Raw genomic sequence first — 20,493 nt, 5'->3', positions numbered from 1 at the left:
CCCCTGCGATAACTGATTTCCTACATTAATCAAACTTACACGCTGGACCTAAAGCTATACCCAAACCTAACCCTATACGTAACCTCAAATCAAATTAGTCTTGTTCAGACGGAGGCAATTTACCCTGGACGGGGTAAATATGGTGAGGTAGGTGTAAAGGTCGGAGTAGTGACCGTCTGAACAATGACCGGGTTAGCTACGCCTTTACCCCGACCTATTTACTCCCAGATTTGTCCAGGAGTAACTCGCTAACCCGACTAGAGGGTACCGTAGTTGACCGTGTGGCTGCTCTCACTTACACCCGGGAGTAACTGTGGGGGGGGGGGGGGGGGGGGGGGGGGGGGGGGGGGGGGGGGGGGGGGGGGGGGTAAGAGGTCACTTTTTTTTTTTTTTTTGGTCCCAAAAAAATCGCAACGACTCAGCCGACCGCTGAATAAGCGGGGGGGGGGGGGGGGGGGGGGGGGGGTAAGAGGACACATTTTTTTTTTTTTTTTTGGTCTCGAAATTTGAAAATTTGACAATTTGTTCCGTTGGGGGGGGGGGTAAGGTCAGCTTTTTTAGGTCAACCATGGGAATTTTTTTTTTTTTTTTTTTTAATTTAAAAGGGGGGGGGGGGGGGTAAGAGGACACATTTTTTTTTTTTTTTTTGGTCTCGGAATTTGAAAATTTGACAATTTGTTCCGTTGGGGGGGGGGGTAAGGTCAGCTTTTTTAGGTCAACCATGGGAATTTTTTTTTTTTTTTTTTTTTTAATTTAAAAGGGGGGGGGGGGGGGGGGGGGGGGGTAAGAGGACACATTTTTTTTTTTTTTTTTTGGTCTCGAAATTTGAAAATTTGACAATTTGTTCCGTTGGGGGGGGGGTAAGGTCAGCTTTTTTAGGTCAACCATGGGAATTTTTTTTTTTTTTTTTTTTTTAATTTAAAAAAAAAAAAAAAAAAAAAAAAAATCCAAAAGGGGGGTGTTTTAGAGAAATTTAGGGGGGGGTTTACACACAGAAAATTACCAAAGGGGGGGGGTTTAACCCCCCAAACACCCCCCTGTGTACGCGCCTGTATATATATATATATACGGTTAAATCTTAAAGGGGGAAGTCCACCCTGAAATTAAGTTAGTTTTAATAGGAGTAGAAAAATGAGAGAAACAAGTCAGTGAAAGTTTGAGCAAATTCCGATCAAAAATAAGGAAGTTAGGATTTTTGAAGTTGTGATCAATCAAACACAAATTGGCAACTCTATGACGTATCATGCGAGCTCAACTTCCATTTGCTCAGTACTAAAAAAATCTAAAATTTTCATTTTCCCTCAAGAAAAATTTCAACCATACATGCACCCTAAATATAATAATTGCAAATATGTTTCTATACTCCCCTGCAAGGAACAAATATATATTCCGTCATCAATAACGAAGAAAACATGATTTTATGGAATATTATGCACAAAGCAAATGAAGGAGAGCTCGTATAATAAATCACAGTTGCCAATTTGTATTTGATTGATCACAACTTCAATAATTCATAACTTTCTTATTTTCATTCAGAATTTGCTCAAACTTTCGCTCACCTGATTTTCTTATTATTCTGCCTCTATCGAAACAAACTTATTTTGGGGGTGGACTTTCCCTTTAAATAGAAGTAGTGTCAGTGATTAGTGATTAATCGTGCAATATGTAATCCTATCAAAGCTTTTTTTAATTATCTAAAATGATTACAATACTTAAATTATTTACGTTTGTCCAACTCGAACCGGGTTGGCCAAACTCTGCGTCTAGATGGCTAGATGGCTCTGCGTGTGGACAACTAATGGTATAAGTGAAATATACATGAAGTATTTACTGCTGCAGGGATTAAGTTACGCCGACTAGCAAGACCCCGTCTGAACAAGACAATAGAACCCTCATCCCTAACCCTTATCATTTGACGAAATATAGCTCAAAGCAATCGTTGCAGGAGCAAATGTCGAATGTCACGTATGTTCACTGATGCGGTACATGTCCCTTTAACGGAGGACTTAAACATTGTCATTCGAAAACTACTGTCTCTAGGACGGTTCAAACTATCTTATAACTAAAATGGATAGCAATGAAACTGTCTAGAACATTCTCCACCCACACTGTATCTCGCGAACATGCCGTGGGAAGAAAATAATGAGGTTATCAATCGTTGTCAGATTTTGACAAACCAAATGTTTTTTCTAATGTCAAGGCTTTCAGAAGATTTCTTTACCTTAAAAAAAAAAGGAATACATGATAAAGAAAAAAATCTCAATTATCACTTTTGCTTCCATAATTATCCTATCGATAACCGACACCCCCCTTTAATGAAGGGAAATATGTAAACAACAAAATTAAAAATCATAACCATGGTTATTCAGGAATTCCGAAACAGCAAAGATGGGAAAGCCACAAAAATAATAAGATGGTGATGATGACAGCTGAAGGAGGTCCTTGGAAAGATTTTCTAATGCATTTTTTTTAATGGTTTTGTGCGAGATAATTATCCGCTTTTTTGTGTGTACGTCTTTTTCGACCTTTCTAGACAGTTGAAGCTGAGAAAAGTTTGAGGAAAACCCAAGGAAAAACCTTTTTAAATATTGTGTGCGTTCGTGTGCGTGCGTGTGTGTGTGCGTGCGTGTGTGTATGTCACTAAAGAAGACCACTATCTGTAAATAATTTCCTTCGTCACTTTGGTCATGGTTTGTTCAGAAAGGCCGGATCTAAAGAACATGAAATCTAGAATTGAGATAAGAAACCTCGTTCGAAACTGGAATGTATCATAATTGTTAGAAACACTCTCTCCTTTCATTTCTGATTTGTTTCCTTTCTTGTATATCTTTTTCTTCTGCTTTATCCCCGTCTCTTGATTTATTCGTGAAGTAATTCTTTCGTATTCCAAGTGTCGTTCTTCTTTTTATTACACCAACAGAGGGCTGCGAACTTGGGGGGGAAAAATGTAATACAATTAACAGGACAGTTCCTCAATGGAAATCACACGTAGCAAAGCCTTCGACGGTTTCTTAAAATTATTTCAAAATTGCGATATATTTTTTTAAACTTTACTTGAGGAAGTGTGATAAGTTAGTAGTATGATGGCTGTCTCGTAAACAGGAAGGCCCATGTCAGAAACTTTGTGTTAGTGTCCTTTTTATTAACTTGTTGATCTTTATTACGAAGCCCTTCGGATAGGACTTTGAGTCTTAGGTCCATTTGTTCTATTCTTCTAAGTATATACTTTCCTTCTCCAACTGTACAGTTAAATAAAGAAAAGGTCAATTAATCAATCAATCTATGTTCAGGAGAAAAATAATGAAATTTCACCCAAAGTTTAAGGTTATTTAAATCGATTACAAAAATACTTTGTCCTCAGTAACCTTAGAACAACTGTGTATTCAATGACGTGGGGGCGCTTTATCACGAAAGATAGGCTCCATACATATCCTTAAGATTGATGAACGCCTCTACATGCGATAATCTTTATAAAAAAAGAAATCACATGTGCTAGCGTTAATACTATCGGCTTCTCTTTGCATCCATTCATTATTCACATAGCATCATATTCATTCCACCTTTACTAATGCTTCTTTATTACATTAGCATTTCTACTTCTGTTAAATGCATACACCCTGTGCCTTATAGGTTTAAGTCAGATGATGATTTTTCTAAGTTCTGTGGATGAAAGAAAGTGAAATATGAAAACAAAACTTTAAAAAATATATATATACTGTGCTGGTTGATGAGATAATTATACGGCGGTTTGACGTGAAATTGGGTAAATTTTAAAGTAAATTACATTGGAATTCCTTGGAAATATCCAACGAAAGTTGTCATCTAAACTCAATTATATGCCTATTGTTGTTATTATTATTATTGTTATTACATGTATTATACATGATGACGGTGCTTTAAACAAATTGTAGCTAATATTTCAGATAATCTGCTGCCTGCCTCGAATTTAATTGAAAAAAATGTTGAAATGTCATCCTTATACAACGACAAGTTTTATAACTCTAATTCTTTATTAGTCTGACAATAAAGCGGTGCCAGGTTATAACAGGGTTTGGGGCTGGACCAACATGGTGGTGGTGGGACTGATCCCTTTACCATTTCTACTCGCTGAACAACAGATAGAGAAAGAGAGCGAGAGAGAGAACGAAAGAGAGAAAGAGAGAGAGAGGAAAAAATAGAGAGAGAGAGAGAGAGAGAGAGAGAGAGAGAGAGAAAAGAGAGATGGAAAGAGGGAGTTATTTTCGGAAGGGGGGGGGGGGGGGGGGTTCCGTTAATACAAGAGTTTTAGAATTCATTACATTCAATTTTTGTGTGACCGTTATAATCATTGATAATCGTTTTGTCGTTTTCCCCGTGTTATTTAAGAACCTTAATCGGTCTGAATATTACATGTTCCAAATTGTAGGTTATAAATACCCTACTTCATTACTCAAATCTCTGTGGAATGTTAGCCCCTACAATCTGATTATTTTCTAAGAAGTCACTTCCACGTTGTTGCAGATGGTAGACTTAAACGTCAGAGAAGTATCATGAACCTTGTTAAAATGGGACTCGTTTCACCAAAGAAAGGGTAATTATTGAATTATAAACCTTTTAACTGTTGTTTTGTAAAAACTGTTGTTTTGTAAAAACATTGATGAATGGTATCACCAAATAATGTACGAACACCAGCCATGCCACACCTCTTCACAATCTTTCTTTAATTCTATTCCAAGACTCATAAGATTTAAACAATGAAAGAAAAATGTTTGCAGATAACTCGCGACATTAATTCTTTGAAAAGCTAAAGCGCCGCAATGGCAGCACAGCCACAGCCGGGGTAATAATCTCCAAGTTTGGAAGCGCTTAGTGATTCTAATAAGCGCTATATAAAAACTGAGTATTATTATTCTTATTAATATTCCTGAAGAGTTCATGAAATGTTATAATCCATGAGTGAAATCGTAAAATTAACCTCGTTAAGCGTTACAGCCCCCGTGATTTCTATTATTTTTAATTGAGCATTTTCGCAGGATGGGGAGGGGGGGGGGGCAGTTGACACTGAAATGCCTGACTATCCGTAAACTATCATTATTTCAAATCAAACTGGATTATCTCCAACAAATAAAATGCCTGCATGACTAAAACTCTCTATTATTCCTGAACTCTCTTTTGTGCAGAGAGTAAATAGAACATTTATAGCGTAAATTGGGTTCCTTATTCTTGAACACTTTGGAGACGACGGGCTTCTACAGAAGCCGAGCGAGTTGTCGAACGAACATGACAGAATATTTAATTAATCTTAGCTTGCTGAAAATTGCAAACAGAAGTAAAAAAAACACTGCACACATGCTATATGAGATGAGACACACATTTGGCATTGAATGGTGGTCCAAAGTTCATTTAAAAACAAATTAGTTATTTATAATAAGCCTACATGTATTATAAATATGCAGCCCCTACTAAGAGCAGTATTTTGATAATAATGATAATACTAATGATGATGATAATAATGATGATGATGATGATGATACTACTACTACTACTACTTCTACTACTGCTGCTGCTGCTGCTGCTACTACTACTACTACTACTACTACTACTACTACTACTACTACTTCTACTACTTCTACTACTGATAATAATAATAATAATAATAGCTATAATATCTTTGTTTACTCAGAAAAGCATAATCATCATTATTGCTTCTGTTCCTGAGAGCCACAGCTATTGGTTAGTACCCATTTACACCTGGACGGAGAGTGGCAAAATTTGAATTGATATCTTGCCAAAGGACGTTAGTGCCATCCTTGGATTGCAAACCCTCAACCCTTAGGTTGCAGAGTGCAGCGGATGAACTACTCCATCCCGACACCTTCACCTGACATTACTATCATGGTAGTATCCAAGATGATTAAATAGTGAATGAGAAAGTTCACAAATTATCGTATACTCTTTCGCATACTCAGCCTTCTCTTTATAGGGATATATGGCATGTTTAAATAATAAGACTGGGCTAATTTAGTTGTCGATTACACTCGTATCCAACCTCATTCCAATAGGGGGGAATCCAATTATTTCATCAAATGTAAACAGACAATACCTCGAGTAATTCTTGTGCTACCCTACAGATTGAAAGGGCACAAACATTTTAGCGCCATCCATCCCCATTGAGAGCGAAGATCGCACCTTTATTTGTCATTCTAATTACACCCCCCTGCTATATTAAATGATATATCAGATATTTAGAGACCCATGGCAGTAACTGATCCATGATTAACTTGCATCGGGAAAAAGTCGAAAGGTCTTTCACACATAAACACAGTAATAACAAGGTCCTAGATTTCCCTGATATACCTTCCACCCTGGAAACATATGTTTTCTTATCCCTGTATTATTTTTCTTCTGTTCTTAATTAGTTTCTTTTTAGATATTGACGATAATAATACACGACGAGAGGAATGTGTAACCTAATTACTCCAAAACAAGAAAAAAAAAAAGAAGAAAAAAAGAAGGCATAATTGAATGCGTTCGTTAACTGAGACAACGGAATGCCAGTGACCTGCAAGTAAAAAATGCCTTCTTAAATCTGCACATCGTTATCTTAAAAAATCAACAACATAATACTTACCCGCAAATCTTACCTGAATTAAAGAGTAAAAAGAAGACGTGTTGCAACATTTTGATAAGTATTCAAAATCTAGATATTAAACGCAATCAAAAATCAACTTAAGGCAATAGGCCATGTTCATAATGTTACCAAATTTAATGCATCAGTCTTTGTAAAGTGCCTCAATACAAATTATTTTATTCACCTGATAAGAATAATAGTATTTCAATAGACAGAATCCGAACTGTATACATTAGTTGTTGTCAGGTTGGACAAACATTATGGCTTGACCTACCTAGCAAAACTTAATATGTGCAGTTGCATTCTGTCTATTGAAATACTATTATTTCTATCAGGTGAATGAAACAAACACGTATGCATTAAATTTGGTTACATTACGAATATGGCCTATTGCATTAGCCTTCCCAATGCGCGAACATGACACTACTGTCTGACGTAAAGTGTATCACACAATCCGGACATAATTTCTATCGAACATTCAATCGCAACAATAGGGTATTGAGTTAACCATGAGTTGATTTAAAAAAAAAATTGTTGCGATAATATTAAGGTCTAGTCCAGATTTTGTCCGTTTTTATATATATGTTATATTCCTCCATCGCCTTTGTCCTCCTTCCTTACGCACGGCATCCAACACAGATCTTGGATACAGTTATCAGCCTGACTGATGGGCTGATGGGACAGTTGTTTTGCAAGATCGTAACGAAAACGTACATTATTAAAATAAACATTATTGAAGTAACGGCGAATGTATCAACGCAACGCAAAGGTGGGGAAGAGGAGCTATCGTTAATGATAGGTACATTACGTCACACCATTTCATTAATGAATGGTTGGAAAATAACCTACATCACCTTACACAATCTAGTCCAAGAAAGAATTCATGGTCATGGCTTTCTGGTTAGTACCCACGGATATTTAGCTTTATCGTACGCATCTACGTCCGTGTCAACGTAGATATATTACGCATCGGAAATAAACATTTTAGAGAAATATACCACGAGTCAGAAAACATGCATTTACATGAAAAACAACTTATGCATTTTAGACCAATGAGAGATCGATACAACTGCGAGAATTGTCCCCACACACACACACACACAGCATTGGTCACGCACCCGCGCGCCCACACACTAACACAAGGCACTATCACCACCATCAAAGTATCTTGTCTTTCTTCCGGCGTATTGTTCCGCCACTACTTGCTGCTCCCGACGGTAAAGTAAGTTTACATCCTACGCCATCGCTACACCTCAACAAATAAAGCCTCTTCGACTTCTCCCCTCCCTCTCTCGTGGTACCAGTCAAAGTATTTTCGCTCTTCTCAACACAGCATAGGGACGTCACCGCTTTCTCTCTTTACAAGTAACAGCAAATTGTACCACCAGAGGAGAGGGAGACAAAGTGAAACTCTTTGGGAAAATACCAGCGAGAGACATAGAGTGAAAACGCCGTTATCAACGCATCGCAAAGTGTATTACGATATTCATGTATAGAGCGAGTTAGGGGCAAGTTTTGGTGGCAGAGGGAAGCTGTGTTTCTGGTACTTTTTTGGCGGGAAAGTTAGGAGGGTTATCCTATTTCGGTGAAAAACATTGCTTGATATGAAAATGAATATTTCCATGGCTGTATTCCGAGTGCTTGGAGTCACGCTCATGGTGATACTGATAGTGGAGGGATCGACCAGAGTGACAAGAGACGGTACGTATCTTTCAAACCAAGAGGAGATAACCACAACCTGTATTTTTATTAAATCAATCTCCTTTGTGAATAGTTTTGTTATATGATTTGGAATATGAATGGAAAACGTTGCTGTTCGGCTAACGATTGTTCTGGATGTACGATTATGAGGATATAAAAATGTTACGAATATCGTGAGAACGTCCAATAAGAGAAGAGGAGCGTGCTCCATCCGCTCTTATTATTATTTATTAATATCATTGTAAGTTCAATGGGGAAATAAAACCGCTATGCTTTATATTGTAAGCTTAGAAAGGAAATAGATCAAATTAGGGATTTCCCTATAAAAACGATTAACATCTATATGTGTCACTCAAATAATAGGCCTGTGGCACGTTAGTTTTTCTCTTGGTAAGTTTTTACCAACAGGTTCGAGATATTTTTTATTTCCAATAATGTTAATTGATGAACATTGTGCAAATCGGCACACAATTGTGGCGATTGGCACTCGTGGCATGCGAAAGGTTTAACTCAAATTAAAGAGCATGGATGGCGCGTCACCTCTACATTTAGTACAATGTGGGCCAACATGTAATAGGAGATTCTGGAAAGTTTTTGGAAATATGAAAAACATGTTCATCGACCATTGTACCAAACTATATTATTATCATTATATTTGATTATCAACGGTCGACTTATCAAAGATCAATGATACAGAACATGAAGTTGTAAACCTGTACGCAAACGTGATAAAACAGCATAACAGTTTCTGAACAGTTCCTTCAAAGAAACGAATATAGATTCAGCTACAACCTGTCTGTTTAGACTCATACTCAAATAATTCAGATTTTCTCTAATCTGATGCGTGCCGAATATTATCTGAGCCTTTTAATTTCATTTTAGGATTCCAGACCTATCAATTTCAATTGACATTATTCCGCTTAAGGCTCTGGCTTCCTACGTCTCTATTTGTAGAAACATTATGATAGATGTCTTCAATGTTGTCATTATTATTTCTAACGTTTGACAGATTGCTTATGAATTAGTTCTGACCTTGTACATGTCATATGTACATATAAAATGATCGCTGATACCGGAAGCCTGTATGTCAAACTAAGTATCACACTCATTCAGAATTCGGTCATTTGAATAATTAAAAGATGTTTCAACAGTAAACATGGGTAAACATTCTGACTTCCACGTAATATATTATTACATTTACAAACGTATTGGTTCTAGCCAGCATGTAGAATAGACTAGCAATTCATCCATTCATTCTGTCACTAAGATTTAAATCATTGAGTTTTGCCGAATTACAATAATCATGGGAAAAGAAATTGATGGTGATCCGTCATTTGCTCGGTCGAAAATTGCTCCAGGCTTTATCTATTAAAACGTGTAGGGTTCGGATAAGTGGTTGCAGTAGTGTTTTTGGTCAGGTTTACGGTAAGGGTTAGGCTATGTATAAGAATTGAGTCTAGGGTTGTAGTTACACTTCGGTGATGAAAGACTTTTACGTGAAGCATTCGTCGTAGGAACAAGTGTTGTACAATATGATCGCCTGGATAATTGTTATCTTAACGATCTAATCACACCCAATGTATTAAAATTTACCCGTGGTAAATTACCCACTCTTCACCCAGGTGTTGTAAGTGAATACCCGTTAGGAAGAAATTCCTTGAATGCTGGTGCACCTTATCATATTAGCCATGCTTAAGCCTGTGTAAAAATATGATTGCAGGGCCCTTAGGGAGAATATTATTAATACTGATGAGTCTTTTACTGGGTAAACAAGATATGATATTCGTACTATCATTATCATTATTAGTATTATCATTAATTTTATTGTAACATAGATTGTCGAACAGAGGTGAAGACTGAAGTAAAAACATTGTCTCGCTCAATCCTTTGTTTCCTTTCCTTGACAAGATGAATTACCATGGTAACGAGAGGATTCCACAAAAAGTTTTCAAAGGCACGTTAATATTGGATATAAATTAATCAGACCTAAACCATAATGACATTTGCTAGACTTTGTTTGAAGGAGTAGGATTATTATTTAGTTCTTGTAAGTAGGTTTCTCATGTGTTGCTGTTTTAATGATAAAACAAATTATTCAGATGTCCCGGTGACGTAACTTAAATTATTTTCATCGTTGTTTCTTGTCGAGGAATATTATTAATATTAATGAAACGAAATTGATTACATTATCTTCTGTCCTACAACCCGAGTATTATATTTCGGAAAATACTTCCACAAAAAATAGCAACTTTCAATATCCACTTATTTTCTGCAATAAAAATATTCTGAATTTACACCAAGACTATAAAAGTGACATAAAACCATCTAGGATGTCACTAACCGCTGTTACATATATGTATATATTATTGTCCTGACTATCACATTCGGTCTTGCTCGCACTCCCAAAATATCTACTTTCTACTTTGGAACGGAGCATTGCAGCCCTGAAAGCAAAAAAAATCCCTTCTCCCTTCATGAGGTGGTTGAATCGTGAAAACTTTAAGAAAAGAAAGAGGAATTGACAAAAAGTAATGAGATATATCTCAAACTTGTATGATAATTTTTTCTCTCTATTCGATGAATCGTTGAAAGAACAAACCTCAAACTTCGTAGTGTTACCTGTGGGGAAGAAGCACAGCGTTTTGAAAAATAGATTTCATTCCAGTTACAGGTTCTGTTACTTTGATCTGAATATTTCTTGTATTATAAATTAGGGAAATACATATTTTGTGGTTTATACAAGCTGTCCTGGGTCAAATTAGATTCCGATGGCCGATAAAAGAAAACATATGCCCCATGTCATCATCATGGCCTAAAGACACGTAAATCGTCCATTTAGTAGATGAATGACCTTTTGTACGACAAATTCTGGACGACAATTGTTGCAACATCTTCCAGAAATTAAGACCAACTGTAGGAAACCGCGCGTTTATTGTTTTGATTTGTTGTTCTGTGTATATGTGTGTGCGTGTGTGGGTGTGTGTGTGTGTTCAGAGAGAGAGAGAGAGAGAGAGAGAGATAGCCCCCAACGAAGAAAGAATAGTAAAGCAGAAAACGAAAGGCATTAGTAAAAGTGATGGCTGCTTTGTATATGATTTGTATTCTATACCTCATACTTAAAAAAAGAGAGAATTTTCAACCTTTCTCTTTTTTCATCTACAATCCTCTCTCTTTCTATCTCTATTCTGTTCGTCTCTCTCTATCCTCAATTTTAAACGTGTGCATAAGTGTCATCTCTCTCATCTCTTAGATATATTTAATACACATGTAATCTGTTTTTATCAGCGAGGCTTATATATTACGAGGATTATTTTCATTTTCTTAGTCCCCTATTTCCAAATGACATATCTGTAGTTGTGTCATACATTTCTGAAAAACATAGATTTGCCTTGTAAATAGCTTATTTTTAATTTCTTATATCTTGGATATGATCGGTTGAATAAGAATTAACGAACTGACTGATTAAAACAGGGAGAGAGAGAGAGAGAGAGAAAAAAACTAAGCTAATTTTGTGCATTTTACCTAAATACTGTAATGCACTCTAGTAAGCTGTATCTATATCCCTATCTATATACACAGCCTCGTAGATTTTTCCCGAACCAAATATATATGATTTTTAAAACCACAAATGCACACCCTCGTATATTTCCCCCATCAAAATATCGGTTATTGATTCTTAAGTACATAAACTCTACATCCACCAGAACACGGAGTGTTGTGAACACACCCCCTTCAGCTTCTGATCTAAAATTCTAACTGATGGATACACATCTCCTGGCCCCTAAGGACCACTTCCAGTGGGCCAAGCTGCACTTTATTTTCGAGACACAGGCATTTCACATCCGGCTGTACTTTCCAGATTGTCTTGCATGTCTTAAGGATGTGGCCATGTAATCTTACCCACTTATATTTTTGGCATTGTGTCTGGCTCGATAGGATAGGGCGATATTAACTTTAAGTAGTGTAACATTGCATTTTTCAGAATCAGCGAAATGTAGAGCTTTTTTGTCATGTGAGTAACACAAATGGGTTAATCTTTGCAACACTTTTTTATGTTAGGATGCTTGAAAAAATATTCAATGACCTTTTGAAATGGAAATTGTTCCCTTTAGAATGTTAACCCAAGTTTACCAAACGAACATAGAGAAAAATCTATCGTTTATTAATTCATCTTTGTTTCTGGAGGTTAACGTGTTGTCCTAGAGACTTACAATAGAATTTGTTCACAGTACCCAAGGTTTAAAGAAATCACTATAATTTTGCTTTAAGGAATTTATTTTTTAAACTGAAAAGTCGGAAAGAACGCAAATAATTTTTCAAAATTATCCGGCGAGAATGGTAATACACCCACCTTGCTCAAATCGTGCGAGGGTGTGTGCGCGGCTGCAGGTGGGTGCCTGAACTATGTGGGTTTGAGTGGAATAGGTTGGTGGCTGGCTAAATGGAGGAGTAAGGTGTTTTGGATTTGATTTAGAGGCAGACAAAAGCTGCCGGCATGTCCTTCGTCGCACTTAGTTATCCTCGCACGTCAAAACACGTTAGGGGCTCATAATCCACGAAGCAATCGAGAAAGCCATTTCATTACATGACGCAGAGTTTGTTTAGATTGATATATGCTATCCAATCCTAGGCACCCAATGTGATAAGACATGCATTTTCGCCGTGATCACGCAGCGGAACCTAGAACACCAAGAGAGAGGGGGAAGGGAGCAAACCGCAAACGATGGTCATGTGCAAATAACAAAAAAATAAAATATTTTATAAAGAACTGTAGATGCAATATTAATAGTACGCTCAGATCATTCTATTTCAAACTTTTCCATAAGACTATTGCCTTCAATGAATTTCGATTCAAAATTAAAAGAAAGGATATCCCTTTATGTTCATGGTGTAATATGGGTCCTGAATTTCATTAGTAAAAGTTATAATTGTTCGTGGTTATTAGCCGAAATTAGTGTGTATATCTTTGTAACTTGAGTTATTTTTTTTTTCCTCTTGTCAGAGGTACTTTATTCATTTACAAAAATAACCAACACACAAATCATTACATCATAACAAAATTTTACATTCACTTTAAGTATTTTCTTAAACTATTAAGAGAAAATCTTCAGTGATATAAAATATCCCCGAAGATTTTCCTTAGTTCCCAGATGCTATTTCAAAAGCTCTCAAAAACTCTCCAAAAAAAATACTATGTCCCGAGAGCCCCTGAAACAACATCCGAGATGTTATCCAAGAGTAACTCGTATTTAAAAACATGCCATATGAAAAAGCTGTTGTATGGTTTACCTTGAAAATAATTTAACATATACATCAAATAGATTGCGTATTGAGCATATGTAACGATTGTATTTATATCTGCTCCATTTGCATGTTTGAAATCAAAACCAGCAATTAATAATTCTTCGTTTAATATAATTTTTTCTTTAAAGTTCAATTCAATCAATTCCACAATACGTTTCCAGAAAAGCTTTACGCTCGGGCACTCTAAAAGAACATGAACGAAAGATAAAGTAACTTGAGTTATAGTGTGCATAAAATGATTGGGATTGAAAATCTTGTCCAAATGAATAATTATACAGAATGAGAACTCTCCCTACATGAATGGAGATCAGTTTTGATTATCCTAACAATCAATCAGGTTTTTGGTGTATTTGTGTTAACATGATACTGATGCTTTGTCTAATTATGTAAATATATAATGATTTTCTTGTGACTTTCGCTGTAATTTTTTATCAATAACAATTGTAAAACAAATGACAAAAACCCATACAATCTTTTTTTGGATAATGAAAATGTTCAACTCTTTTACAACCCCACACGATTGTAAGTTACGGTAATATAAAGAAATATGAAGCGACATAGGTTTATAAGGAAAAGAGATATGGGAAATAAAATTGATGCATTTTCCTCCCAAATAGAATGTAGATAATCATCATGATAAAAAAGTAATAAAGCAATATGAAACAAACATTTCATCGAACGTAAGAAACGAAGCCAGTCATATTCATTGCATTTGCCCCTTAAACATGATTAATATTGCATTTTTTAAAACACGCCCTGGGATGTTCTTGAACGCCTTGTTAACCAATCCCCCTTTAAAGCCTCAATGATGTCCTACATAATATAAAGTACGATTTTGACCTCGCCACAATAAAGGTCTCCGTATGCCACTGTCGACTAGGGCTTCTTTCACTTACCTCATGTAATACCATACAGCCGATCGATTTTTATTTCTTTTCGCTAATTAAGTTAAGGAAAGACAGAAATACTTCACCTCGCTCGTACACTCTGATCGTCAATATGAAAATTGTTTGCATCCCTCCAGGTAAATCAGGATGTAATTCAATGCCTCTCCGGTAACCGCAAGAAGATTTTTATCTCCAAGTTCAAAATGATACATCTCAGTACCTGCTTGTATTCCATCTGGATAGTATAATTCAACCCAGTCATGCAAAGCATGCAGGAACCCCGGGCATACAGAAATAAGTATTTTACCATAAGGTTCATATTTTAAAAGTCAAATGCTAATTCATGATATAAACAATATCATATGACGGCCGAATGTCTTTCTGGCCTGATTGTAGAGATTTAAGAAAGTTATGATTACCAATGTTTCAAAATTGTAAAAGTCATGGAAGAAATACTCCATAATGATTACTGGGACTATTTGTGTTTTATAATACTGATTGATGCGAGCAATGTTGCCAAATAAAAGCGATACGTTAATAGTAATATAAAAGGGCAACGTACTTTCTTATTCAGGACAATTTAAGGTACAGATACAATACACTGTTTAGTGTCTTTGAGTTAAGATGATATACACCAGTCACACCGATGAGACCGGGCCTCATTTCACAAAACTTGTCGTCAGTGACAAATGACAGTTTTTTTTTATAAGCTAGTAAAATCCTTGCTTCTGATTGGTTATCAGCAGATTTGTCACTGATTTTTGTCATTTGTCATTGAAAAAAGCTTTGTGAAACGAGTACCAGATCAGCACAAGACCGAACAAACAATTACATTACCCCAAATGGTATGGATCGCTGTAATATATTCAAAAATTCGAAAAATCGTTTGGTCGAAACAAATTGGATTTTATATTGTATTGACAATTTTGGAATGGGGAAATGGAACGCACATACAATACAGTTTCCTCTAGAACACATTTTACGAATTCGTGTTCAGTTTTTTTTAATGATTAATTACTATTAAACTTGTGTTTTCAGATGGTTCAATTATAAATACATAAGGAATTTGCAGGCTAATTTACAGATAAGGTACGGCGTATTAAAAAATCTGTAAATATAAATGTATATATATACATATACATATAATTATGTGACGAACATGCAACGAAGAGAAGGGAATATGAATCTCAAAAAAAAATTATCCTCAGGACAGATAATCCGGAGTGTGTCGGCCTCTCAACGTTTTCAAATGTTATTGATGAACACCGAATAATGTGGGTTTTATGTACAGCAATTATACCATAAAGAATATATTTCAATAAATCGCCTGGAACAAAATATCTCCTGCTCAAAATTGCACTTCGGGTTTACGCCATATTTACCCCCAAGGTATAATCTTCTCCAGTATAATGTTTTTGTGTAGTATGGAAATTACTTGCTTTGCAAGATCTGTTGAGTGTAATTTTGACAAATGCGATTAAACATGCGGTAGAAATGTCCTTTAAGACAATGACAAAATAAAAATAAGTGGGATTGTTGGCACAGTTCTGAAGGACAAAATGCGATTGTTATAATTTGTTACCATTGATACAATTCTCTGTAAACTAACTACGTATGTCCGACCCGCTACCCATTCAGATAGTAAGAATTAGATGGACACGTGATAGATTCGCTGGCGGAAACCTCCAAAATGTACATGGGGAACGTGATGAATACCGCTTTTTGAAATATTCTAATTCTGATTCCTCCGAATCTCTTATGAATTGGATTTTCTTTTTCAACTTTAGTGATTTTTAAAAATCTATTACTCTAATCTGTCTCTTTCATTATCTTGTGAATGGCCGATAATATTCAACTGTGTACTGCCAACATGTTCTTATGCGTATGATAATAGCGAGTTTTCGCAACCGGCGACGCGGCCTTCTACAACGCTAATCTTAGCGGGGGGTCGCACTCAGAGCGAATATTTCCGCGTAGCGTCCAAACCTACGACGTTATTCAGCTGTATTAGCGTCGGGAGTCGAGCTAGTACGGGGTGGCGAGCTCATTTAAATACCCCGTAGAAAACTCCCGAATTATATGACTTAACTCCATGCTTAAAGTAAGGATTTATTCTTAAGCGGAAACTACAGATTCTAAATTGCCATGATACCCTTCTATAATGATATTTGGATAATTTGTTTCTTTGTGACAACACTTAGGCTGTGACCATTTAACAAAAGTGAGGACATAATGAAGATATTGATGATGATCATGATGATCATGATCATGAGCGTGATCCTGACATCTGATTGAAAAAATGAGGGGACTTTTAGCCATAAAACTTATGTTAGCAAACGCGAGGATAAAAGTGCCCTGAAGGTGAATAACCTTAGATCAATAAGGTACATGCTGAGCTAATGCTCGTTATGTGTCTTTATTACTGATATCAACACCAAGTTTAGGGTGCTTATTCTGTCGTTGGCATCACGAAAATGAATGGTGTCAAGCGATCGTAATTGGGATCATTGGTGTTTCTATCAAGTCAACTCATCCATTCGATGCATGACCGAAAGATAAAAAAAGTCGTTATCCGTCTAGGAATCCTTCGTTAACTCTTAATCGTACGGTCTATTTGAAGAACGAGATCAGTGTGGATTTTCAAATTAAGTTCCTCCTTTTATTCAATCTGGAACGTTCCACTAATGAAATGATGCTCAGTCTGTATGTATTGACTTTTTAGATTTTGAAGATGGTGATATAAAACGATCTCCTCATACTTTGAATTTCAACTGCCATTTGTTGGGTGACGAATGTTATCTTCTATCGATGGGGAAAAGTAAGGTCCTTTGGTTACCTAATTTTAAGATATTACGAAATTTGTGTTTTAAATTCTCTTTTAGGGAGCATGATCATAAACGTCTGCAAACTAGCAGGTAACTGATGATCAGATACACTAATCTATACGAATATCACGTACTGCGATCCACGGCAATAATGTATAAGAAGGTATGGTCCTCCATGTAAATGTTTGATTGTCTTGTTTATATTGTCATGGTTATTTCCCCAATAGATATCTGCAATCAAGGGTAGTACGAGAGTCATTCACCTACTGTCCCACGGGACACATGTTATGCTGAAAACATGATTGATTCTATACATAGGACACTCATTTGATCTGGAATTAAACCAAATAACAGGATATGAATCCTTCAAATATGTTGCTGCTTGATTTATGAGATATCCTCGAAAGATGCACTTACATTTTAGAATCACTCCAAGTGTTAACATCACAGATTTGTCATATTCCGATCACGGGGTATTCACCTCCATTTAACCCAGCTCTACCAGAACTCATTTTTCCCTCGGACAGTAACTGCGTGGAATGCACTTTCAAAGATCACCCTTGACGCTACTTCACTGGAGGGCTTCAAGGGAGCGCTTCCACCAAGCATCTAGACCAAGAACTAGATAGTTTATTCCTCAGCACTACATCCTGACTTATGGATCCTGCTGAGTATCGTCGTAGAAGTAGAAGAAGTATTTATGCATTTGGGATCATCGACAAAGGGACTTTGGTGTTATTAGATAATAATTATAACAATGATAGTAATAATAATGATGATAATGAGAATAATAATAATACGAATAATAACACTAATAATAGTGATACTGCCACTACTACTACTAATACTACTATTACTACTAATAATATTAAAGACAAGAGTAACATTTATAATAATGAAAAATAATAATGAAAATGATAAAGAGTGATAATATTAATAATAATAATGATAATAGCAAAAACGTTGTTATCTTATAAATAAAAATTTAATCCTTTTTGGGGGTTATGAAATTCGTTATCATTAACTTAATTATAAGGACAAATACAACGCTATTGGAAAATACGAAATGTCTTCAGAATCTATTACATTAAATTTGAAAACTATACAATAATTCCTCATAATATAATTCTTTGTCATTATAATAACATAGTTAAATTAACTTAACGTATAAACCATTCATAAATCGAGATCTGTTTTTTTTTGTTTATTTTTTGTTGGGGGGGGGGGGGGGGAATGAAATCAGTTATACATGTAATATGAAACAGATTACAATCCCCTCCCTTTCTAACGAACCTAAACAAAAACCCACTATGATGTAGAACGTACCTATTCTCACACGTATACATAAGGAAAGCCCCATCACTAGATAATTTTAAATAAAAACTGAAAACTCACTTGTTCATATAGAATGTATAGCACAGCATTTACGAGCTCTTGCAGCGCAGTAGAATATATCCACATACTTATTGCGCTTAAAAATGAATATTATTATTATACATGCAAATGCAGAAATCATACTTGCAGAAATTTGATGGAGTTACATTCTTCCAACTAGTTTGTATAGCGCATGATCAATATCGACTATCTGAAGCAACAGATTCGCATCAATCCTAAGACTTTGAAAATGAACCACAGGCTTCACATGACCATTATACGATAGAGGGTATACAGGGCAAATGCCTTCATCAAATAAATCACTTTCAAAACTCATTCAAGACCCATTATACATATATTATCATTATTAAATTTCACAGGATTCACCTGACTTCCAGAGTTTATATCTTTTTCACCTTATCCTGCCAAGCCTTCAGCATTTCTAAGTAAAACGGTGGCATTCTCAGTGTTAATTTGGGCGTATCATAGTCACATAAAAACCAATATCTTCCCCTACTGTTCTGAAACAATAATCAAAGTACAGTTTCCATCCATCATTCTTTTCTTCATATCATAAATGTTTTAACCACGTTTAATATACGTTATGTCTTAACAAACGGTTTAACATTCAAATTTGAGTCCTGATACATTATTGACACGTCCACACACACGTACATCTAAGGTCTTTTTTCTTAATTTCTAACATAATTATTAACAATATATAATTAATTAAGTGATGCCCTACGTAGATGGCTGACACTTAGGATATAGTTCATAAGAGAATTCTAGGGACCGATATTTGACAAATGAAATTTACGAGCAGCAACTCTAATAAGTATAGAATTATAGAAATATTATAATCATGATAATCGCATTTATCTCGTCTTGTACCATCGCTTTATTATCGTATAGTCTAGCAAAGATTATAGAAACTAAATGCTCCTTGATAAGAGGATATTGGTGAAACTTCTTTCAACTTCTAGCTTAAAGGTATTACAAAGTTTTCGTATGGGGTCATGAATTTGGTTCAAATTAACATATTGGAAGCATATGCGTTCCTACAATATTTATTGATCGTTGTCGCGGTTGAAATCGAGTCTAAAGTTATGAAATTATAAATAATAAACTCTTTATGTTGTATAGCTCCCTCTCAAGGTCAATATATTAATTTAGCTATGAAACAATGTTTCTTGACTAAATCGACCGATTAGCTAATCCCGTTTGGAAATTATATATCACAACTACATATTCTGTGATTTTCATGGTCGCAGCTATCATTGCACGGCCATAGGCGCTATTTGAAATTTATCAACATTTACCGGGAGCACCGGTAAATTTTTATATTCAATTTTTTTCGAAAACAGTAATGTCTTAGGGGCTAATTTTTTTAGTGCTTATAAAACATCCACAGGGGCATCCAAATATATCAAAATTGTAAAGGTTCACTATCCACCCAATTTTCTAAATTTCCCAAAACTTTGTATTACCTTTAAGATGTAATTATACGTGGATTCAGGCGCGGATCCAGGGGGGCCGAGCGGGCCTTGCCCCCCCCCCCCCGCAAAAAAAGGAGACAGAGAGAGGGAAAAGAAGGGAAAGGGAAAGAGGAGAGAAAGGGGAAAAAAGAAGACGAAGAAGAAAGGAAAAGAGGGATGAAGGAGATCGGGGAGGTGGGGCAAAAGGACTTGCCTCCCAGGCTGTTGCCTCCCCCAATCAAAAAATAAAAATAGAAAGAAGGAAAGGGAAAGATGAAAGAAGAAGAGGAGATAAAGGGAAGGAAAAAAGAGGAAGA

This window comes from Strongylocentrotus purpuratus, unplaced genomic scaffold (assembly GCF_000002235.5).
Source record: "Strongylocentrotus purpuratus isolate Spur 01 unplaced genomic scaffold, Spur_5.0 spur5_scaffold_3, whole genome shotgun sequence".
Taxonomy (NCBI): domain Eukaryota; kingdom Metazoa; phylum Echinodermata; class Echinoidea; order Camarodonta; family Strongylocentrotidae; genus Strongylocentrotus; species Strongylocentrotus purpuratus.
This window is presented reverse-complemented; position numbering follows the sequence as displayed.